Source organism: Mus pahari, chromosome 19 (assembly GCF_900095145.1).
Source record: "Mus pahari chromosome 19, PAHARI_EIJ_v1.1, whole genome shotgun sequence".
NCBI classification, from domain to species: domain Eukaryota; kingdom Metazoa; phylum Chordata; class Mammalia; order Rodentia; family Muridae; genus Mus; species Mus pahari.
The window spans coordinates 74330697-74356523 of record NC_034608.1 but is presented as its reverse complement, the minus strand read 5'-3'; positions in this window follow the sequence as shown (position 1 = coordinate 74356523).

Genomic DNA, 25827 nt, shown 5'->3' with positions numbered 1-25827 from the left:
TTCCTAAAATCCATTTCCCAAAACTTCTGCCAATGCCACCATAGTTTTATACAGATTTGGCTTTGTGTGGTCATTATAATTTGTGTAAATTTTTCCTTAAACAGTGACTCCTATTTACAATAAAAGAGAAATGACAATGAGACTATTAAGTATGTACTCAATATAACTATATACTATATTAGAAGTTACAAGCTAGGTATAGCATAAGATAAGCTAAAGATATGTCAGTTACAAGATTTTCGGGAAATACTATCTGAGAGAAAGACTATCAACCTTCAGATGTATCAGTCTTACACTGGTAGAAATGTAGGAAATAAGCTACTTATAATTCTAGGTATAAAGAGAAGGTTTTTTTATTTCTATTATCAATTATTTAATATACAGAATCACCAAAGGTGAATATAACTGTGGTTCAGTGTGGTTGAAAGATAAACATGATTCCTTGCTATCAGTCTTTCTGTTGTTACTTGAGAAAATATTATAAAAAGAATGGCTGGTATGCTTTTTTAACTCTTGTCTAACTGTGCATTACTTCCATGCTGGTCCTAGAATCTAAGACCTGAAAGAATTCAGCCAACCATACTCTAATGCTGTAGAAAAACTTTAATTCAGTTTCAGTGTACTTTTAAACACAAGCATAAATGCAATGATCCAAGGAAAGTTGGGTTTTAGAAATACTTGATCATAAAAACATGTAAATAAAGGTCAGTAAGCACATATGAAATATTAATAAAGCATGCCTTTCCCAGAACTTTCTCAGGACTGATTAATTTAAATACAATTGCCTGGCACATAGTATAAATTATATCAGGGAAAGCATGAGAAGAAGGCAGAGAGCCATATTCAGACTCAGAGTACACTGACCAGACTGGGCTATAGCTATGTTCTGACATTCAACAAGAATAAATATATCTTTCCTATAAACATTGATCATAAAAAAAGGGAAAGAGGCTAACTGCTACAACTGAGTTAAAATGAATTGTGTTTGGACCTTGACTTCAATGGATGTTTTCCTTTTCTTCAGTGTTTTCTGCTGGATCAGCCACTGTGAGAATCATTGGTAGATATTTCTCATCTCTTGCCACATCAGAAACTGCACCAGTGACCAAGACCAACTTAACTCAAGCTAGTGATTCTTCAAAGTGCACTTGACATGAAATGAGTCTTCATAAAACCCCTCAACACACACACACACACACACACACACACACACACACACACACACACACACACATTTAGATATGAGTAACTAAGCCCACATGGCTAATGATTTAGTTATTTGTGATAAACACACATGTATCTGGAAGATGCTATTCATTTTCCAATGGGCAAGCTAAATAGAAAATAACTAAATCACTAGTCCCCAGGGCATGATTACTGTTTTTCCATGTTTTCTGTGGATAGCATAGGAGAAGAATGTGGGTCACTGAGATTGGTCAGACATTTAGGAAAATTGCTCTCAAATTCTTCCAGTTTGAGATATAAAGCTAAATTACCTTTGCACCTACTGACACCTGCCATATGTGAGACACATATTCATTATTTAATGCCTTTCAGTTATTCATCTTAAAACTACATTATCTCTTAGGACATAATGTTACTAAAACAATGCATAGTTATTAGCACTTTGAAGAAATAAGTGATCTCTAAAGTAAATGAACTTCAGTAAATTCATAGAGCACCTTCAACCTTTATATTTTCATAGAACTAGTGTAACTCTATCCATGAAACTCATGTCAATATCAATAGCCAACAGTCCATACACGCAGAATAAACTCTGAAAGCTTAAAAAATTTAAAAACTCTTCTCCATTTCCAATCTGCACAGCACTTATTTTTGCCCCCAAATAATCTAAAAGGAAACCCATGCATTTCCTCTATAAACCTTCCCTAAAATGTTCCCTTAGATGCTAGAATTAGAAGTTCTAAAATAGAAAACAAGAGCAGAGCTTATCACATCACAAACTTTGCATTTGTTCCTCCACAAATGGTTCTCGCACTTTCCATAAGCCAACAATCTGCAAAAGAAGGCCAGTGGGAAAGAAGCAATTATGGACAAAGTTATTCTTAACTCCCAAATTGAGCTGAGCTGAGGCAGAAAATTTAGTTTCCCTTCTGAGAAATCATGACTCCTTTCAGCACTTCGGGAAGTGAGGAAGATTATTTGTAGGCAGCTCTCACACTGCACCACTTAACAAAACTTCACGTATATCTGAATTCCTTCATGGATTCTATTGAAATATACCTCAAAGTAAAGATCTAAGAGAAGACACCTATCCCTAGCATATAAATTACACACACACACACACACACACACACACACACACACACACACACATACACACAAACACACACACACACACGCATGCACGCACGCACACACGCACGCGCACACATACACACACGTTTCCACTTACAAATATGAATTGTTCTTATTATTTATATAATTCCCATAATACAGTGTACACAACCAAGATCAATTTGAACTCAAAGAAGGGACCATTTATCACAGATTTTTATTTTCTACTGTGAATATTTTTGTCATTCAGGATATGCTGATCATGATTCCTCTCACCACACTCCTTTCAGATCAAGCCTCCCTCCACACCACTGGAAATTACACCTGTGAAGGATTATGTTTTCATACAACTTATCCATCGCTGAACACAGACTCCAAATTTTATTCTTTGACCAACACTAAGTAAATTTTAGCAAAGTAGTAATAATACCATTTTGCGTATGAGATTTGTTAGAAATTTGATCATTTATCTCATGCTTCAATCTCTCTTTTACTCAAGTTGCATACTTATGTATATGTATACATGTATACATGCAGGTAGGCTGAGGCTCTGGACCAAAGTATGGCAAGTGAAGGTTTGCATTTAGCTCTCTGCATGGAACATTTTGTAAACCTCTCAACAATTCACTATAAATTTGGAAATGTTTTGGTGTTAAGTATTTTTCAAGAATAAAGCAATGCTAGTCATTATTTGCTATGTTATTTGTAATAAAAAAAAATTTCCATCATCATACCAAGCACTGCAGCTAATAAAATAATGTACTGAAGGTAGAAACTCTTTCACCATAGAATCTACTTGAACGCTGAACTGTTTTCCACGAACATTTCACAATAAAGCTTTGAAAAAAGTTTATGAACAGTAATTTGAAGTAAAGCTGTATTCTTGAAAGAAAAATATGGTAGAGACCTAATTTTCAACAGATTACAAGAAATGACGAGATAACAAACTAAGACGAGTATCTCTCTTCAATATATTATTAAACACATCAAATTACATAACTTAAATTTTGTGGACGCTCATCCTAGGTAGCATGCTGCAACTCCCCCAAAACATACTTATACCTTATTTTTCTAATGAGAGATGGGACTGACCTCTGCAGAGCATTTGTCTCAAATGGAAATATCCCATGGTGCACTTGACTTTCCTCCAGGAATCAAAATTATGCTCTAGTAGAAAAAGTCATTAATGTTTGGAAAATGAGCTACTGTAGGAAATTAGTATTTCTAGGTGTTAAAAAAAGCAAATACTACATCCGACCTCTGCTGCCCACTTTAACTGAATGTTACTTTTACTAGATATTGGCATGAACCATGTAAACAGTGGAGTTGAGTAATAAGATAATTGCCTAAATTTATTTATCATTAAATGTGAATGTGTACCATTTTGACGATCTACACATCTGTTTTTGATTTGCATAGAATGTGGCACTTTTCCCAGGCTTATATTTGGCCATTTCTCACCTACCCATCTCTGCCATTTAATCACTGCATTTAACATACTGCATTTATTAGTCAAATTCATTGAATCTGTGTATTTTAATGCTGGATACCTTCAGGTAGGCAGCATGGACAAGTAAAGATTCTAACTCGGTATGTATATAGAATAACACATTTGCACACACCCTGTCTTCCTATGAAATAGGTTGATTATACTCAGGTAGTGTAAATCATGTGTACTCTCTAACATTCTTATAATGGACTTTATCTTTATGACTATGTTTTTCTTACTAAAGATGCTAAACATATTTTCTTAGAAAATTAAGCATAAGTAATTTTCCTTTTTGATAATAAAATCGTCCCTGTCATTTCCTATTTTCCTTAAACAGAATGATTTCAAGTATTTGCTTCCAAATACAGATAATCCTGTTGTCCTCTGTGAATACACAGACAGCCTTAATTACTATTCTTTCAGTCACATTTGAAAGTTATAGCACAGCACAGAAAGGAACATGTAGTGTATTTGCCAATATTCTTAAACAAAAAATATCCCAATTGAAAAATCATTTTCAATCCCAACACAGCATAGGATAGCTTGTGTCACTCTTCTGACAGCAGGCAGAGCCCATTGAAGAGCATACTCCAGGGGAAGTTAATAAACATCTACTTGTGTTACTGGCAGGAGATTCTATTTTTTTTAAAATATTCTCTAAAGAAGTTATTTTGTATCTCCTCCCATGAATATTTTGATCCTCCTTCTATAAAGGACCTAAAAGTCTACTTTATGGTCTTCCTTCTTCTTGAGCTTCATGTGTTTTGTGAATTGTATCTTGGTTTTTCCAAACTTCTGGGCTAATATCCACTTATCAATGAGTGCATACCATGTGTGTTCTTTGTGATTGAGTTACCTCACTCAGGATGATATTTTCTAGTTCCATCCACTTGCCTGCAAACTTCATGATGTCCTTGTTTTTAAAAGCTGAGTAATACTCCACTATGTAAATGTGCCACATTTTCTGTTTCCATTCCTCTGTTTAAGGACATGGATACGTGTTCTTTCCAGGTTCTGGCTATTATAAATAAGGCTGCTATGAACGTTTTCTGAGGAACCGCCAAACTGATTCCCAGAGTGGTTGTACCAGCTTGCAATCCCACTAGCAATAGAATAGTTTTCCTCTTTGTCCACACCCTTGCCAGCATCTGCTGTCACCTGAGTTTTTTATCTTAGCCATTCTGACTGGTGTGAGGTGGAATCTCAGGGTTGTTTTGATTTGAATTTCCTTGATAACTAAGGATGTTAAACATTTCCTTAGCTACTTCTCAGCCATTTGATATTCCTCAGTTGAGAATTCTTTGTTTTGCTCTGTACTCCATCTTTTAATAGGGTTATTTGGTTCTCTGGAATGTAACTTCTTGAGTTATATATATATATATATGATATTAGCCCTCTATCAGATTGTAGGGTTGGTTCCCCAATCTGTTGGTTGCCCTTTTGTCATTTTGACAGTGTCCTTTGCCTTACAGAAGCTTTGCAATGTTATGAGGTCCTATTTGTCAATTCTTGATCTCAGAGCATAAGCTATTGGTGTTCAGGAAATTTTCCCATATTCCCATGTGCTGGAGGTTCGTCCCCACTTTCTATTCTAATAGTTTCAATGACTCTGGTTTTATATGGAGGTCCTGAAGGAAAGACCATCCAGTGACTGTCTCACCTGTGGATCCATCCTATATACATACCAAACCCAGACCCTATTATGGATGACAAGTGCTTGCTGAGAGGAGCCTGATATAGCTGTCTCCTGGGAGGCTCTGCCAGTGCGTGATGAATACAGAAGTAGAGACTCTCAGCTATGCATTAGATGGAGCACAGGGTCCCCAATGGAGGAGTTAGAGAAAGGAACCAAGGAGCTAAAGGGCTTTGCAGCCTCATAAGAAGAACATCAATATGAACCAACCAGTACCCTCAGAGTTCCCTGGGTTTAAACTACCAACCGAAGAGTACACAAGGAGGGACTCAAGGCTTCAGCTGCATATGTAGCAGATGATAGCCTTGTGGGACATCAATGAGAGGAGAGGCCTTTGGTCCTGTGAAAACTTGATGCCCCAATGTAGGAGAATACCAGGGCAGGGAAGCAGGAGTTGGTGGGTTAGTGAATAGGGGGAGGGGGTATGGGATAGAGGTGTTTTAGGAGGGGAAATGTGAAAAGGATATAAAATTTGAAGTGTAAATAAAGAAAACATCTAATAAAAATTAAAATAAAAAGTATTTTGGATGATGTGATGGCTCAGTGGTTAAGAGTACTGATTGCTCTTCACGAGGTCCTGAGTTCAATTTACAGCAACCACATGGTGGCTCACAACCATCTGTATGGGAATCTGATGCCTTTTTCCGGTGTGTCTGAAGACAGCCTCAGTGAACTCACATAACTAAACTAAATAAATAATTCTTCAAAAAAGAAGTTATTGGACATCTGTAAAGTTCTATATAATTACTTTACCTACAAATGCTATTCTGTTATTTTTAACTTTTAGTTTTTCACATAAATACTAAAATACATTGCACATATAAATACATTTCATGTGTACCTCCCAATATATGTATGTATATGTATATATGTATATATGTGTGTGCATATATGTTTGTATAAACAAGCGAAATAACATGAAGAAATTGAGATTAATATATCAAAACTAAATATTATTTACATTATCCATGTACAATTTATTAACTGGAAATACTCAGTCTTACATTTCCCCATAGTTTATTGTTCAGGGCACTTGTTAGTGATCTAGAAGAAATAAGATACATTGTTTATAAATAAAGTGAGATTATTAATGGAACCAGGGTTTTGATTGTTGATGAGAAGAGTATAAGATTTCACTAAAAGGCTGACATAGATATAATCTATATAAAATTGTCACATTAATAACACAACTTAGGGTATATGTAGATAAAATTACACATAGCTGTACATGTCTGTGTATATGTATGAAGTCACCCTGCAATCATTACTTTTTTCTAAATTATAACTTATTACGCTTGTCTTGTGTACTTCAACTAAGATTAAGACATCCAAAATCTTGCTAGTTACCTGTTGAAGCCAATATTGAAGGTGTTACAAAGTTGCTATTATCCTTCAGGATGTTCTCATTGAAAATAACAATTAGTTCAGTAATTTTTTAAAAGTTTCAGTCATTTGCTGTTACCTGCAACTTTTCTCATATGCATTGTAAATGGGAACTTAACATCATTATTTTTAGATTACTCTTAGTAATTAGTCGTATCAAATTAAGTATCAGATTTTCCTACAAGTTAGGTTTCTATGAAAAAATAAAATTAATGTGTAACTCTTTGTCTCAGAATAAATCGCTTTGTAATTAATGTACTTCACCAGAGTAGTATATGAAATAACTCCCGAACCACCAAGCTGTCAGTCTTACTAATTGTAACATTTAATAACCAATTATTTTAATTCATGACACACATTAGAATGATGCATAAACATTTATAAATAGTCAGTTAGGGAATCACCAAAGTGATTGCTTTTACATTAAATAAATCTAGAAATGTAATTTACTTGAAGAATTATAGCAGAATATAATATGCCCCATTCAGAAGGCAAAGGAATGTGTTTAATAAAGATACCTTCCACATTAAGAAAGAAACATTAATGGAGTTTGAAGAACACAAAGTGAATGCCCTCACAAAATGTGTACTACCATATCCTATTTAATAAAGCAGGCTTACAACATATGCAGGTATTAGTATTAGTATAAACACATACACACATATGAAAAGAGAGAGACAGAGACAATGACATAAAACCTGTGAACCCCAAGCTAGCCTCAGACTTATGTCAGTTCTGCTTAGTGTTCAAAGAGCTATAACTGCCCAAGTGAATCTGTTCACCTGGTTACATCTTCTATTATTGAGCCAACAAAAGCATAAAAATATTTTGGGGTTAAAAAATGCATAATTGCAAAAGTAATAATTTCTATGAGTATGGAGAAACATTCCTAGAATCCCACCACTTAGAGATTGGAGGAGTGGCTGGCATTTAAGACTAACCTGTTACAAAGTTAATGAGTTCAGGATAAAGCTACAGGAGACTATAATTCAATTTTATTTTTACATTGAAATCATTAGAAGGTCAGTAACAATTTACTGATAGGAAAAAAAAATAACCACATCACCGTTATAGTAACAACATTAATGGTCAGCATGTAATGTATTCAGAAAAAAAGAACATGGGCAATTTCCAGTGTTTCTGAGAGGCTCACAAAGATTTTAAAATGGTTATTTGCCAGATTAGAAATTTTATATATATAATATATTTGTTATATATTATATATTATATATTATAACTTTCTTATATACTTATATAATAATTATATAATAAATATTATATGTAATTACTTTCAACACTTTTGTAACTTTTATACTTTGCTAGTAAAAAATATGGACTTGTAAAACATTTTCAAATATCAATAAAAATTTGTATAGGAGAAAAACATCCTTAAAATTGCTATCGGAAAAGAGTATATAAAGTTTTCAGGTGAGCCCCAGTTCTGGATTTTCAAAACAATGGTTTAAAAAATGCTTCTACGGGATATAAAACAATGTAAACTCCTGAAGCTTTACTCTGTTCTATCCATTGTGTTTGACTGCATGAAATTAAATATTGCCTTAAGGATTGTGAAAAAGAGATTAAAAAAAATCATTTCAAATGGGTGAAATTGTGAGATTGTGAAATTATGTTCACAATGCCAGGACAACAACTTTGAGATAATGGCATGAGCTTCCAATAAGAAATCATACAGCAAGCAATGCAATCATGCCACAAGGAATATTTCATGACACAGCAGAAAAACATGTTTTTGGTTTTTTGTTTGCATGTTTTGTCTTTTTGTGTGTTTGCTTGCTTATTTGTTTGTTTCAAGGCTGTTCTCTGGTGACGATTTCAAGCACAGTTATCTGCTATAGAGGACTAAATGTGATGGATACCCAATGGCATTTTAATCTATCTTAGATTTTAAACTATTTTAAAAACAGTGACAAAAGGATTGTAATGTAATGGGGGACATCAGTAAGTACCTGGTTGAATATCACATAGAGTTGAATTGTTGATCAGTAACGTCTTAAAATCTACTATTTTATGAGTTAGACAGATGGTTCAGTGCTTAAGAGCACATGTTGCTCTTACAAGGACGTGGTGATTCACAATCATCCATCACTCCAGTTACATGAAGTAGAGTGTTGTCTCCTCACCACCAAGGGCACACATGCACGTGACACATGTATTTTCCTATAAGCAAAACATCCATACAAATAAAATATCTTGTTTAAAAATGCATATACAGCATTAAAAATATAGTGTACTTCAAAACGTTGCAACTGATCTGTTGAAAAAAATTCTTACTTGTCTGTAGTTTTTGCCTATGACTGAGGACTCTTTAAGTTCCCCTTTTCACATTATCATATCTATTACTATCTTTCTTGTTCATCTCATGTTTAGGGAGCCATGATGATGATCCTTATGGGCGTAGCTTTTGTACCATGTATAGGAAACACATGCTGACAGAAATCTTTTGATTGCTCTGGCTCTTAAATCTTTCTATCCCTTTTTCCACAAGGACCACTGTGATTTAAGTACAGCAGTTATATTATTGATGAATCAGTTGGAAATTAGCCCCATAATTCTACATTTTATTCAGTTGTGGTTTTTCATAATGGTCTCTAATAATTATGTCTGTATATGTCATAAGAAATTACACAATTAATCACCTACTAGAAATACATATAACTTGTGTAGCTCTGCCTATCCATATACATATAGTTTAAAAGTTACCATCCAATATAGGCTGAAGATGATCACCCAAAGAGCCATAAGGGCCTCCTAAAGTAACATCAGTATGTGTAGCACTCTTTTGAGGATTTTTTTTTTCAGGGGTGTTTAAGAAATTCTCAACATACTATAGCCAATTGTTACTTTTCTCTTCCAAAATGAAAGGTTAATCCTGTATTGCTAAAGGCACCAGGATGTCCACACCCAGAATTCAAAGGACGCAGATAAACCTGACCCAAAGCCTCCTTTGAGAGAGCTAGATTTCATGGTATGAGATAGTATCATACAAGTTCCCTAAGAAGGGAAACTATCTACAGTCCTACCTGATTATGACTCATGTAAACCACAATAATAGCTAGCCTAGCTTCATATCCTTAAAGTTACAAGAGCAGGACACATGCCTTTGTGATAACCAAAAACTCTATGAGTGAGTCTCAACCTGTGGGTCATGACCCCTCTTCTGGGAAAATGACCCTTTTGTAGGAGTCCCCTAAGACCACCTGAAAACAGGGTTACCTACATTATGATTCATAAAAGTGTCAGCACTACAGTCATGAAATAGCAACAAAATTGACTTTACATCTGGGTCACAATATGAGGAACTGTATTAAAGGGTCATAGCATTGGGAAGGTTGAGCACCATTGCTCTAACTGGAATTAAGGCCTACTCAACAAGAACAAAATCATTCACAATACTAGAACCCCTGCCAATTCCCCATTAGTAATGAAGTTATGGATCTTGGAGGAGATTCTACAACTATCACATGATGGAATCAGTATAATTCCCTAAGTAAGTTCAAACTATTTATTTTTATATTGACAGATTTGTGTAGTTCTCACACTTTATCAAGAAAACTTCCCTAATGGATTTTAATAATAAATAATTATTTTTGACATTGAAGTAAAGGCCAGAAATATAATAATAGTTACATGATTATGAGTATATATCTGTACAAGTTAATAACTAAATATAATAAAATAATTATGATAAATATGTTATTTATATAATTATAGCAAAGTTTTGACATTTAATTCAGAATCGGCAATATTATATAAACCAATATTACCAGATTCTTTGAAATCTTTGTCTCAATTTTGACTTCTCATTTCTCCTACACAATTGCTCAGTAAAAATATTGAGACCCTGGTGTATAAATATGCAAGATAAATAAAAATTTTTGAATGAGAAAACTAAAATTACTGTTTTTCCTTCTTCGTTTTGAATTAATAATTTTGCACCAAAAATAATCAAAGCAAATCTACATTATTTATGATTTTAATCATTTCACATGATTAAAAATGAGATTTATATGACTTTATTAATAAATATGACAAGGATCCTCATTTTAGCCTGCCTTTTACAAATGTCTTCATTCAAAATTTGTTAAAATCTTGTGATTTGAAATTAGAATAATAAGGCACATCAAGTGTTTTCAAAAGCTGCTATTTTAATTTACAAATGATACTGATATTTTAGAGTCTTAACTATAAAAGAGACTCATTTAGCTTCACAACTATTACTCGTGATTTTCTTCATTTGTTAGTCATGAGCCATCTAAAAGCATATGTCACATTGAATCGTATTCTAATGTGGAGAAAGGACCATACTTGCTACTTGTAGATTTCTTGCTTGCTTGCTTGCTTTCTCTTCCTTCCTTCCTCTTTTTTCTCTCTTTCTTCTGGTTTTTGTTTTTGTTTTTGTTTTTTGTTTGTTTGTTTGTTTTAGAATGTAGAGTTTAGTTGAGTTTATGATTCCAGAGGGAATGGCTGCATCCTAATAAAGGCCTAACAGCAGGTGACTGAGCAGGGCAAGAAGCTGATGGGGATGTTTCTAATTTAAACCACCACATTCCAATTCCTGATTCCAGTAGCCTCATGGTCAGCCACATCATAATGAAAAATGACTCAATAGAACTGTAAAAGTCTCCATAGTCTTTCACAGTGCTAACATTAATTAAAAGTCCAAAGTCATTTTCTAAATGGAATACTTAAAAACTTTATACTCAAGAGCTAATTTGGGCTTTTAAAAAAAATATTTCAGGCCTTGATTTTGGTTTCTATGCCTTCCATGAGCTTCATGTCTTGCTTAACTAACCAGACATTCAGGATACTGTATGTCCTTTCATTAAATGATAGCTCTTAAAGAAATCTACCTTTGTATAATAATCTTAGCCTCTGTTCTGGGTCTTCTCAGAAGCAAGCATACTTACTAAGCTGATTCTCTTTTTATCCCATGGAAAATGTTTTTGAAGTTAAAGTAAAATTTCAAATATGACTTAAGGACCGAAAGGATATAAATAACTAACAAGAAGAAGAACTGGAGAAAAAGGTGGGCTGGCAATTACAATATTTTTGTTTTACAGAGTCAAATGAAGCCGAAAGAAGAATCAACTTTCTTGACACTAAAGACAATAACTTCAAAGATGCAAATTTTTCCTATAATCATTCTATCTGACTCATATAAGCCACATAAAAAGGTTCTCACACAGATAAAATTGCTTACATCTTATTCAATATAACCCAGCTCTTTTAGATGTTTTCATAGTAATATGTTAATTATATTTGTAATTACTAAACGTTTCTGTTTTAGAAGAAAAAGAAACACTTCTTACACTAAAAATAAAAATTATCAAAATCAGTTTCATGTCAAAATTAATTGCAAAAACCTGAGAGAGATACGAAGGAACAACTATCAAATTTGAATCAATTTAATACATTCCTTTAATACTTTCAAAGCTTGTTGTTGTGGTGGTGGTGGTTGTGGTTGTTGTTGTTGTTGTTGTTGTTATTTACTATTTGAATTCTTTCTACACTTTCTGAAAATACTTTAGTAACTTTCATTTTATCTGTACACAATATATTCTGGATGTACTCATTCAAATAATTGGTAAACAAGTCATTTCATTTTGAGGACTGTTGCTACAACCACAGTTTTAGGAATAGTATGTTGCTGGGAGACTGCAACACAAACACCCACAATTAAGTGTATTTTGAGTAAAAAAAAAAAAAAAACCTAATGTTTCATGAAGTGCTCTTCAATATCTCTTTAAACACTTTTAAGAAAGTAGAGTTATTTACTTGTTTCCCTCAAGATTGATTTTCTTGTTTCTCTCAAGTTGGTAATCTTATAAAATCATCAGACTTCACTTTATACTCAGTATAATAGATAGGTTTAGAGATTTTGGATTCCTCTCGCCTGGTTCACCCTTTGCCTCATAATGGCTCTATCCATTGATTTATACTTCAATAAAATCAGTTAGACTAGTTTTATGTGCTAGATCACTGTTAAAAGTAAATTAAATCCAAGTATAATTTGAAGAGAAAAAAATCTGAAAAGGATAAAGTCAACTTCAAAGAGAGAATGAAAGAGCATATAAAAGAAATTGCAGGAACTTTTCTAAGAAGCCTTAAGAAATAACTTTTGAAGGGGAAAAAAAAAAATCCTTAAACAAGGCCTATTTATTATCTTCATAGCAATGTGTTCCTAAGACCATAACTTCACCAAAACTCAGACATCATTTCAGGAAGAATTTGACTTTAAAACTGCGTTCTATGTAAATAAAAACACTGTTGATTTTTAAGTAAAAATATTTTACTTTCTAGCTCCACTTTGTAGATTCAAGTTTATATTTGAACCCTGATCTTGAATCTTTCTTGTTCACTCCCCTTTCATTTCTGAACATTTAGGGGCTATATCTCTGGGTTAAAATGGTGTCCCATGTCTGTTCCACCCCTGGGCCTGTGAAAAGCCACAGGACCCTGATATGGGGGTAGGAGAGGTGCAGTCTGAGTTCCCTGGGGAACTGCCAGGAGTCAGATCAGGGGTCCTGGTCTGCAGGGAGCCCAGGTTCTCTTGGGCTGCCATGGTAGACCTGAGTAAGGGCCCTCAGGCAGGCTCTAGCCTGGGCCAAAGGGAAAAGAGGGAGAGAGAGTCTTTGGCTTGCTCTGGTGGGCAGTTTGGCTTGGCTTAGTGGAAGCCATGGCTGAGACTGCCAAGAGCCCTCCTGCATGAGATTAGAAGCTGCTCTTTAGAGGAAGACCTGCTCCATTGTTCCCCACAGTGGGTTCTAATAGTCCATGGATTTAAGGTGTTTATTGTCATGGTGGAGAGCTGTGATGAGTGAAACCTTACCCTAATTTCTCAGGGTGGGCCTGAGGTTAAATACCTTTTGCAGGGAGGAGTGTCTGGGAAGGGGAGCTAAGAGGGTAGTAGAGGCAGAAAAATCAGAGAGAGTGGGAGAGTAGAGAAGTAAATGTCAGCCATGACCACCTGGAGAGAGGGTAGAAGGGAATATGGGGAGAGAGAGAAAGAGAGAAAGAGAGAGAGAGAGAGAGAGAAAGAGAGAGAGAGAGAGAGAGAGAGAGGCAAGAGTAATAAAGTAAGAGAGAGGGGAGGGGGCAAGCAGCCCCTTTTATAGTGGGCCAGGCCTACCTGGCTGTTGCCAGGTAACTGTGGGGAGGAGCATACCTGGCTTTTGCCAGGTAAATGTGGGGGTGGAGTCCAAGAACAATACTAGGGGTTTGGGATATTGCCCTACATGACTGATGGTCACAGAATTATGGAGCTGAGGCCAGGAGTCAGGAGCCTGATGTCTAGGGGAGTGGCAAACACCTTCTGTCTCTTTCAGGAACATCTGCTGGGTCTCCTGGGTTTAAACCCATCTCAAACAGAAAACAGGCTGCGTTTCAAGGTCCCAAGATATCCAGTCAGTTGAAAGCAAGGTTAGAATTCATACTAAAGCTCCTTAAGCTCCTTCCTGGAAGTTAAAAATTATCAGCATCAAGGCACGAAGAAATAAGTTACTATGGAAGGTCAGTGTCCTTGGTGTGGAGAACTGAGGTAAAGTGTGTATTTCTATGCAAAGATGTACATTAATTATGTAGAATCCCTGTTTTAATTTTTTAACAACTTTCAATATTAACTTTGTTGAACTAGATCACATATTTTTTCTGTTTTCTCTATGTTTTAGAAAGAAAATTCATACTTTTTTTATTTCAGAAGAACTTTAGGATTCAGTTGTAGAGCACTGAGAAAAATAAGCTAGTTACTTTCCTAAAATTGATGCCACATTTGTATGTTAACTTACACAGCACTGTTATCTCTACAAAGATGGATATTTATTCAAACTTTCAGTATACTTTGGAATATTTTAACAGTTGCAAAGTAGTCTTGTTAAGATTTTTGTAAATTTCTTTCCAAGACCTGGTTATTTAATACTTTATTTATCTTAAAGGTGAGTTATTCTCCATTAATGTCAATATAAATTTATTTTCAAAAATTATAGCCTAGTCCAGGAATACACCAAAGACATTATACATGAAGATCAAGTAGGTGTTATCCCAGTGATTCGGGGATGCTTCAATACATGAAAATGCATCAGTGTAAACCACCATAGAAACAAAATGAAAGAAAAAAAATCACATGAGTATTTCATTAGACACTGAAAAAGCGTTTGATAAAATCCAACACACCTTCATGTTATTAGAGAAATCAGGGATACAGTACATATACCTAGACATAATCAAGGCAATATACAACAAGCAAATAGGCAATATCAAACTAAATATAGAGAAACTTAAGCATTTCGACTAAAATCAGGGACAAAACAAGGTTGCCAACTCTCTTGGTATATGTTCAATAAAGTACTTGAAGTTCCAGCCAGAGCAGTAAGACAGCTAAACGAGATAAAGGAGATGCAAATTAGAAAGGATGAAGTTAAAATATCACTGTTGGTGGATGATATGAAAATATACACAAGTAAAACAAAAAATTATAAGCAGAAAATTCTTACAGCTGGCAAACAACTTCAGCAATGTGACTGGATACAAAGCTAAGTCAAAGAAATCAGTCGCCTTTCTTTATACAAATTATAAATGGGTTGATAAAGAAATTAGGAAATAACACCCTTTATAATAGCCACAAATAATATAAAATATCTTGCTGTAACTCAAATCAAGCAAGTGAAAAATTTGTTTCACAAGAACTTCAAGTCTCTGAAGAAAGTGATTTTAGAAGATATCAGAAGATGGAAAATCCCCCATCCCTATGAAGAGGTAAGGATTTAATGCAATCCCATACAAAATTCCAACACGGTTCATTTATAGACCATGAAAGAGCAATTCTCAACTTCATATGGAAAAACAAAAAACCCAGGAGACCCAAAACAATCCTGAAAAATAAAAAAATTCAGGAGGAATCACCATCCCTGACTGAAAGCTGTACTACAGAGCAATAGTGATAAGACTGCATGTTATTAGTACAGAAACAGACATGTTGATCAATGGAATCAAACTGAAGACACAACAATAAACCTACATGCCTATGGTTACTAGATCTTTGTCAAAGAATCAAAATTCATACAAAAGAAAAATGAAAACAACTTCAACAAATGATGGTGGACTAATTGGATGTCTGAACACAGAAGACTGAAAATAGATCCATACTTATCACCCTGCATGAAACTCAAATCCAAGTGGATCAAGAACATCAACATAAAACTGAATACAATAAATATTATAGAAGAGAAACTGGGACATACCCTTGAATACATTGGTACAGGACACAATTTCCTGAACAGAATACCAACGGCTCAGGCTCTATGACCAACAATTGATAAGTGGGATTTCATGAAACTGCAAAACTTCTATAAGGCAAAGGATACCATCAATAGGACAAATCATCAGCATACAGATTGAAAATGAATCTTCATCAACCCTACATATGTCAGAGGGTTAATATCCAAAATTTACAGTGAAATCAAGAAAATATACACCACCAACAAAAACAACCCAATTAAAAATAGATACGGAACTAAACAGAGAATTCTCAACAGAGGAATCCAAAATGGCCAAGAATCACTTAAATGTTCTAAGTCAATACTAATCAGAGAAATGCAAATCAAAACATCCCTGAGACTCGATCTTACACTCATCAGAATTGCTGAGATCAAAAACTCGAGAGATAACAAATGCTAGTGAGGATGTGGAGCAGGGGGAACCCTTCTTTATTTCTCATGGGAACGCAAACTTGTACAACCACTTTGGAAATCAATTTGGCACTTTCTCAGAAAACTGGGAATCATTCCACCTCAACATCTAACTACATCACTCTTGGGCATATACCAAAAAGTTCTCTATTACACAAAAATACTTGCTCAACCATGTTCATGGCTACTTTATAAATAATAGCTGTAAACTAGAATGAACCCTCAAGTGGAGAATGGACAAATAAAATGTTGCACATCAAACAGTGGATTACTATTCAGCTATTAAAAACAAAGACATGATTTCTTTTCAGGCAAATGGATGGAACTTGAGAATATTTTCCTGAGTGATGTAACACAGTCCCAATAGAAAATTCATGGTATGCACTCACTTATAAGTAGATGTTAGTCACAAAACTCAGGTACCATGTTATACTCCCCAGACCAAAAGAAGCTAAGCAAGAAAGCAGACCCAAGAGAGGAAGCTCACATCTTGTTTAGAAAGGGGAAATTATATAGTCATAACAAGCAGATGGAGCTAGGGAACTGAGGGAGATGGGGAAGGGAATGTGGGATTTAGGATCAGCTATGGGACAAGTATGATGGCTAGGTTGCCATGAAAATTCATGGATATATGTAACAGATGAGGGTGTGGAGGTAGGGAGCATCTCCAGGAGGAGATAGAGATCTGGGATAAGGGAGGCACTCAAGAATCAATGAGGATTGTAGTGTTCCTGCCTGCAAGCTGACCGGCGCCTTGTCTGCGTGGGCAGAACACCTTGGGGTGGGTTCGTACTGCAGAGCTAATCTTCCTGAAATAAGATGATCTGCAAGAAAGATTATTATGATTTATTGATTACACGCGGGAGAACCCAACCCTCCCCCGCATGCCCGCATGTCCCATTGTCTCTGCATGGATCAATGTTCCATGTCTCAATGTTCCAATGGCAGAATGGAGGTCCGGTCCTCAGCGGAGCTGTGTCCAGAAGGCGGGTCCAATCGAGTAGGCGTGACGACATTAGTGGTTGGTCCGGGCGACAAGTGGGCGTTGACAGTGGGCTGTCCGAGGACGCTGTGTTCTGGCTGATCTGCTGCACTCCTGCTGCTCTGGGGAGCAACCCCCAGTGTGCCTGTAAGAGGCACAACACTGCTTAGAGGGAGGACCCAACAGGGGATGACATTAGCTGTGATTCTCTACATTGGGGATATGTAACTTGAAGTTTCCACCTCCTATAGCATGGCAGGAACTGAGGGAATCTTCAACCAATACTGGCCCAACTTGAGACCCACCCCTGCACAAATACCAATCCCTAACACTATTAATGATACTCTGTTATTCTTGTATAGCAACTTGTCTTCTGAGTGGCTCCACCCAGCAGTTGACTCAGAAAAATGTAAATACCCACAGCCAAACAGTGGATACAGCTTTGGGACCATTATGGAAGAATAAGAGGAAGAACTGCAGCCTCAAAGAGGATAGGAATTTCATAGGAAGACTAGCAGAGTCAATTGACCTTAACCCTAGGTGCTCTCAGAGTCTGAACCACCAACCAAGGAACATACATGGCTGGATCTACGCCTCCTTACACATATACAGCACATGTGCAGGTTGATCTTCATGTGGGTCCTGAGCAACTGGAATGGGGGCTATCAGAAAAGCTGTTGCCTGAATGTGGGATATGTTATTCTAGCTAGATTGCCTTGTATGGACTCAGTGGGAGAGGAAGCATTTAACCTTGCAAAGACTTGAAATGCCAGAGTTGGGCAATAGGCAGGGAGGCTCCACCCTCTCAGAGGAGAAGGGGAGGAGAGATAGGGGATGGATTGTGAGAGGGAGTGCCAGGGAACGTGACAGTGAGCAGGATGTAAACTGAATAAATAAAAACATGAAGGGGTCATGCAGAGCANCTGAGGCCATGGAAGCACTGTGAGAGGCCATGGAAGGCCATTGGTGAAGGTGCAGCCTCAGTTGCAATTGATGACCCAGGACTGAGGGGGTCATGAAAGGAGTTGAGGCTTGGCACCATGAAGAGAGCCTATGAGAGGCTAGTGTTGAAGCCTAGTTACAGTGGTAGACAGCAGCATTTAGGAGATGCCAGTATCATGAGATGACCACCAAGATCAGCAGCAGCAGTGAAGTACAGGCAGCTGGAGCTGGAGCTGAGAAGAAAAGGTGTGTATTATAAAGGGTATGGCTGGAGAAGTGACCTAAGCCCTTGGAGGAGCCCAGAAGATCTTGACTTGGATCCCAGACATTGGATGGTTGGAGATTGATTTTTGATTTTGATTGTGACTGTGCCCTGATATTTTTCCCTCTTGAAGGAAGTTTTTTTAGAGAAGCCCACAGTTAAGAGACTTTGAATTTTAAAGTACTTTGTATTTTAAAAGATACTGGCTATTTTAAAGGGACAGAACTTTTAAAATGTAAAGACTGTGGGACTTTTAAAGTTGTTTAGATCTTGGGGATGAATAAGAACTAAGGGTTGAGGCTTACTAGTGATGTGTTTGTGTGTCAAGTTGAGAAGGGGTCAATTGTATTAACTAGTTTTGTATCAACTTGACACAGCTGGAGTTACCACAGAGAAAGGAGCTTCAGTTGGGGAAATGCCTCCAATTAGTGATCAAGGCGGGTGGTCTGCTTGTGGGTGGTACCATCTCTAGGCTGGTAGTCTTGGGTTCTATAAAAGAGCAGGCTGAGCAAGCCAGGGGAAGCAAGCCAGTAAAGAACATCCCTCCATGGCCTCTGCATCAGCTCCTGCTTCCTGACCTGCTTGAGTTCCAGTCCTGACTTCTTTCAGTGATGAACAGCAATGTGGAAATGTAAGCTGAATAAACCCTTTCCTCCCCAACTTGCTTCTTGGTCATGATGTTTGTGCAGGAATAGAAACCCTGACTAAGACACCTAGTATATCATAAGCTCCCTATATTCCAGCATAGCTGCAAATTGGTGATTCTTTTGGCATGCCCTGCTCCTTGCTCCTATAGACATGTGCTGTGAATCCACATACTAAATGTGTTCCTTTCAACACCTTTTAATTTTTTTTTTTTTGGATTTCTTTTACATGCAAAATTTAACATCTTTTAAATGGACTTAACTTGGTTCTGCTTTTCAAAATCTAATGTGAAGTCTAGACTAGCAGGAACTCCATCATGTCTCCATTTTCAATTCTCCCTGGTTTCTGAACATTACCTTGACTATGTTACAGAAGCAGAGGCTTGGCTCCTCTGAACCTTAGTATTTTTAAATCATGTACAGAAGCAATTTTTAAACATAGGATACTGGTGGTTTTTTAAAGAACAAGAGTAGCTTTGTTTACCATTCATCAGAAAAGCAGTAGATATCCAGGTAAGTTCCTATGCATCACTCTAATTCCCAAAGCTACATTAGATGGATGGAGGACTGTTGGCCTCTGCCATATACTCCTGGGCTCTAGTTTCAAAAATGTATTTTTTGTCTTTAATGCCATTTATTTTCCCAGATTTCACAAAACAGTACCAGATAACCTTCTTGCATCATTATTACTATAAATAAAACCATAACCCAATTGTTAATGGTTGTAATGGGGGTTTAAAAAATTGTGATTTTTGTCTTGTTCCTGTATTGGAGTTGTGGGAGACAGGAAAGAATCCAAGAGGGCCAGGAGAATGAATCCAAATATGCAGCTTCTGGAGGTAAGAGGTGAGGGACCCTCCAGAGAGCACCAAAGACCTGGGACCTGAGAGATTCCCAATGGGAGGAACATTAGTTGAAATACTCAACAGTGGGAAGAGGGAACCTGAAGAGACATTTACATAATGGAGTGAGATTGTAAATCAAGATGATAAAACTGTGTCTGAAAGGATAACAGGAGCTTGAAATATGTTTGGTGTTACTGCCAATACTAGATGTCCATTCAGAAATTTTCATTAAAAAGAAATATCAGACATTTCCAATTTCTGGAACAAAGTAATTTTTTTAAAGTAACTTGTGGAGATCACCATGACAACTAAGATTGTATGCTCTTAAGCAACTATTCCTATGAAAGGAAATTGTAGTTTCTAAAGTCAGAGTACATAAGATCCCAGATTATTTTATTAAAGCTAAGACTGGATTAGAAGCCACTATAGCCTACACTCAAGGCTTTTTAAAAGGTAATTTCTTCATGCCACAGATATACTTGAACCCACTTTGTTAACTCCAGCCCAGTTTCTACTCTCAGGCGCTCGTGCTATTTTGTACAACTCAAATGATGTGTCAAGTTCATCACTTATTGTTTCAATCCCACAAGTACTTGGAAACTCACACTCCCAAAACACCCACTGTGTATTTGGAACTAAGGTTCTCACTGACAGAATCACTCTTTCTAAAATGTTTGTTTGTTTGCCTCCTCTGACAATCCATTTTTTTTATTAGAAATATGATTGTAATATGCTGTTATCTATAGCAGAGGAGAGTAGATAGGAGGATGTAGCTCCTAGCACATATTAGAAATGCAGAGTGTTATTAAAGTGGACAAACTTGTTAGATTATAAAGGTACTAAGATACTAACACAATTTTAAAACATTTCTTAGCATGATACTAAATCCAAAATCAATGTATAGAAACAAACCTGGAATGAAGTGATTCCAGGCATGTTTAGCAGCAATAGCCTGAGCAACTCAGAGAGCTAGAGCTACTTCTGACAAGGGAGTTCAAACACTTCAGTCTGGTTGTTTTTCAGATTGAAATAATTCTTTAGTTAGCTTTAAGAATAACTGTTTTTGCTAAAGCGCTGAAGCTGACAATCCCAGTTGAACTATGTGTTAATGATTCTAATGCTAAATGCCAAATGAAGTTTTAGGCTGTAGAGATAGTTTGAGTAAGAATTACAGAAAATGTAGCTGGCTTCAAGTAGTTGATTGACATATTTGAAGAGAAAAATCTCAATAGAAACTCCAGATATTAACCAAAGAAATGACTTACCTAGGCTGGGATCTTCATGTCAAATCCATATGGAATGGGCCTTCAGTTTCACTGAAAATCAAATGTAGCCATTACAATGTCCAAGATAAGGTTCTCTTTTCAACCAGTGAAACATTTAACAATTAAAAATAATTAGTATCGCCACATGAATATATGACATGTTGATTCATGTCCTGTAGGGAGAAAGTAACTGGGCAAAGGGTTCATAGAGTCCAAGATGTTATTCTCAATGACCTGATCATGCCGATATTTATTTTTGTCTTGGTATCATACTAAAACCTGTTAGAAAAATAAAGGTAAAGAAATTTGTCATGATAAAAGGAAGTATATGCTACAAAACAATAAAAGTTCTCCACAATGCTGTAACTGTACAATGCTTTTCTTTGTTTTGTTTTTTTTTTCCCTTTCCTAAGTATAAGCTGAGAATAGAATTTGCGTGTGCTTACTAGATAGAGCAGAGCCCAAAACCTTTCAGTTTGTTTCTGTTGCTGCTTCGGTTACTTCAGTTACTTCTAATATAATGTTATTTGATCTTTTTGTTTGTTTTGTTTGTTTGTTTGTTTGTTTGTTTGTTTTTAAAGACTTTTTATGGTCCAGTGATACAGCTCAGCAGGTAAAGGTGCTGGCTGACCTGAGTACAATATCCAGGGCCAACATCTCCTGCAAATTGTCCACAGATGCAACATGGCACACATGAAGCCTTGTCCCTCAAAGTTGTGCAATGGAAAAATTAATTGGTTATTTTAATGCAAACAGATGCACTCTCATGCATTTTAAATCATTTTAATCAATTTTATAAATCAAGGAAACGAATATAAAGATATAAAAACACAAATGATTCATTTGTATCTACTAAGAGACAAGATAAAATTTGGCATCTTTCTTTTGTGTTTTTGCTTTCTATATTCTCACATACAGATTGGTCTGGTACCCATGGTAAGCTGGCCTCAGGACCCCTGATGATACCAGATGTCTTGAATGCTCTCTTATGCAAGTGGTGTTTACATGTAGCTTAATAAGTATAACTACCTGTGCATTTCAAATCTCTGGCAATTACTTATATGCATGTAATGTAAATAGTAGTGGTAATGTATTGAGAATAACCATGACAAAAGGGAGCATATTCAATGTGAATAAAATAATTTCTAATGTTTCTCATTGGAGTTTAATTGCATGGACATATATTAATCACATGACTAAATCATAGAGATAGGTAGGGCCAATTATAACCTGTAAATTTATCTTTAAAAGCTACTACTATATAATAAGAATTTCCTACACAGTTATAAATTCTTTCGAAACTCATATTCAGTGAGAGTATACATATCCCATCACATAGTTTATTTCAAGCATGGTGGAGAACATTTTTGTGTTTTCTAGGATATGCTTCCTATGACAACTTATGACTCAATCTTTTAAGATGTTCCTGCCCTAGGTCTTTTTTATGCCAGAGAAACATTGGGAAGGATTGCTTCATACTGTGGTTCAAGACTACAGGATCTTTTAAAAATCTGACAAATTTTATCATGCCTTCATACTATATGGTTTCTATCACACCCCTCTCTTTTGCAGCCATAGATGCTCAGTCATTATTCTCCTGAGTTGGTAGTATTCATTTTGATATTTGAACTTATCCTTTGAACATTCCTCCAATCATAATCTTGTCATGTTTCAATAAGTTCTTTAAGTTTCTGGATTTTCTGTACATTGTTTTCCTCACTGAACCTTACTAACTAATTCCTTCTGGATTATTCTTGGGTTAGTCAAGTTACCTCTTTGTGTTTATTGCTATAACCTTTTAAGCACAGTTTCAAATTGCATCTATTCTAGTATCCAAATTAAAAAAAATTTCCTGTAAAAATTATTTATCTCATCACCTATAATCACATTTTATCTTCCGCCCTTAAATTTATTTTGTGTAATTGGTTTTTTATTACTCCCTTGCATTCAAAATTAATGACATGGCTTCTCTTTTTATTTTTAGCATTAGATGACAATCATTTCACCTTGGCCAAGACCAGCTTTTTACCTGTTCTATTGCTCTATGGTACTTCTTGATATCACTGGTGAGAAAAATAGGGGGGGTGGGAACCCTATGTTCAGGTTCAGAAATGCTCACTTTTATTGCTTCCCACAGTAGGATTGCCATTTTATATTTCTATTTCTCCCAACTTTTCAATTTCTTAGGTAACCTACTCACACTTTGTCTTTCCAGGAATTAACACACCCTACCGGTCCATCTGATAATCCAGCTTCTGACACTATTAAGAAAAGAAATACATTCTTTTAAAAAAGAAAGAATCTTCTAGTACATAGTCCTCATGAACTTCCTTCTGTGAGGACCTGTCCTGCCCCTGTCTCCTTGCTCTTTGGAAGGATTCTCTGCAAAACTCCATAGGTAGATACTGCCTTCCTGTTCATCTGTGACCTATATGCTATTCATTCCTGTGTCCTCAGTCTCCTTCTTAGATAAGTCCCTTCCAGTCTATGCCAGCGCTAGGTCACCTAGGGCGCAGAGTCGCCTGGCACCCACACAGTCCCTAGAGGACTGTCCATGCGATTTTAGGATCGATCACTGGTGAGTGGAACACAACCTCTGCTCCAATCCAATTGCACACAGGACCTGAGACAGCATAGGGAAGCAGAGAACCGGCCCGACCAGGGACACAAGTCACTTCCAGTCTGCCCCAGGTCACCTAGGGCTCAGAGTTGGCAGACACCACCATGGTCCCTAGAGGACTGCCCATGCGATTTTAGGATCACTGCAGAGGCAGCTGAGCGCTCCTGAGGAATCTCCACACCACAGGTCCTCAGGATCACGGGTGAGTGGAACACAATCATCACCAGAGAATCCAGGTGGGGCTTGTGCCAGCAGGAACAGGGACAAAGGAACGCCGCCTGCACAGAGGCAGGGTTCCAGTCCAGTTGGGGCCACCCCTGCCATATCTCTTCTTACCCCAGGGGAGGCCACTAAGCACTCCGGGAGACTCCACACCACAGGTCCTGGGGATCACAGGTGAGTGGAACACAATCAACTCCAGAGAATCCAGCAGAAGCAGCAGAGCACTCTGGAGGACCCTCCACACTGCAGGTCCTCGGGATCACTGGAGGAGAGTCAGCCTATAGGGAGGGCTCTAACCCCAGGACTCAGGAGGAGGATCAGAGCTCCATACTCCTGGACACCTGCCTTGGGAGAGGAGAGCTTGCCTGCTGAGAGTGCTCTGACCAAGGGGAGGTAGGGAGGTAGGAGAGAGTTGGATTCCCAGGAGTGCTGACAGAGGCTAACAGAATCACAGGAGGAACAAACTCCAGCNAGAGACAGCTTGAACATTAACACCAGAGATTTCCAGATGGCGAAAGGCAAACATAAGAATCTTACTAACAGAAACCAAGAACACTTGGCACCATCAGAACCCAGTATGCCCACCACAGGAAGTCCTGGAAACCCCAACACACCCAAAAAGCAAGATGTGGATTTAAAATCGTATCTCATGATGGTGGTAGAAGGTTTGAAGAAGGACATTAATGACTCACTCAAAGAAATACAGGAGAACAATGCTAAGCAAGTAGAAGTCCTTAAAGAGGAAGCACAAAAATTCCTCAAGGAATTACAGGAGACCACTGCTAAACAGATAGAAGTCCTTAAAGAACTACAGGTAAACACTACTAAACAGGTAGAAAAAACACAAAAATCCTTAAAGAATTACAGGAAAGGACTGATAAACAGCTAGAAGAAACACAAAAATCCCTTAAAGAATTACAGGAAAACACAACCAAACAGGGGATGGAATTGAACAAAACCATTAAGGATCTGAAAATAGAAGAACAAACAATAAAGAAAACCCAAAGTGAGACAACTCTGGAGATAGAAACCCTAGGAAAGAAATCAGGAACCATAGATGTGAGCATCAGAAACAGAATACAAGAGATGGAAGAGAGAAACTCAGATACAGAACATGGAGACAACAATCAAAGAAAATTCAAAAGGCAAAAAGATTCTAAATCAAAACATTCAGGAAATACAGGACACAATGAGAAGACCTAACCTTTGGATAATAGGAGTAGATGAGAATGAAGGTTTTCAACTTAAAGGGCCAGCAAATATCTTCAACAAAATTATAGAGGAAAACTTCCGAAACCTAAAGAAGGAGATGCCCATGAACATACAAGAAACCTACAGAACTCCAAATAGACTGGACCAGAAAAGAAATTCCTCCTGACACATAATAATCAGAAGAACAAATGCACTAAATGAAGACAGAATATTAAAAGCAGTAAGAGAAAAGGTCAAGTAACATATAAAGGCAGGCCTATTAGAAT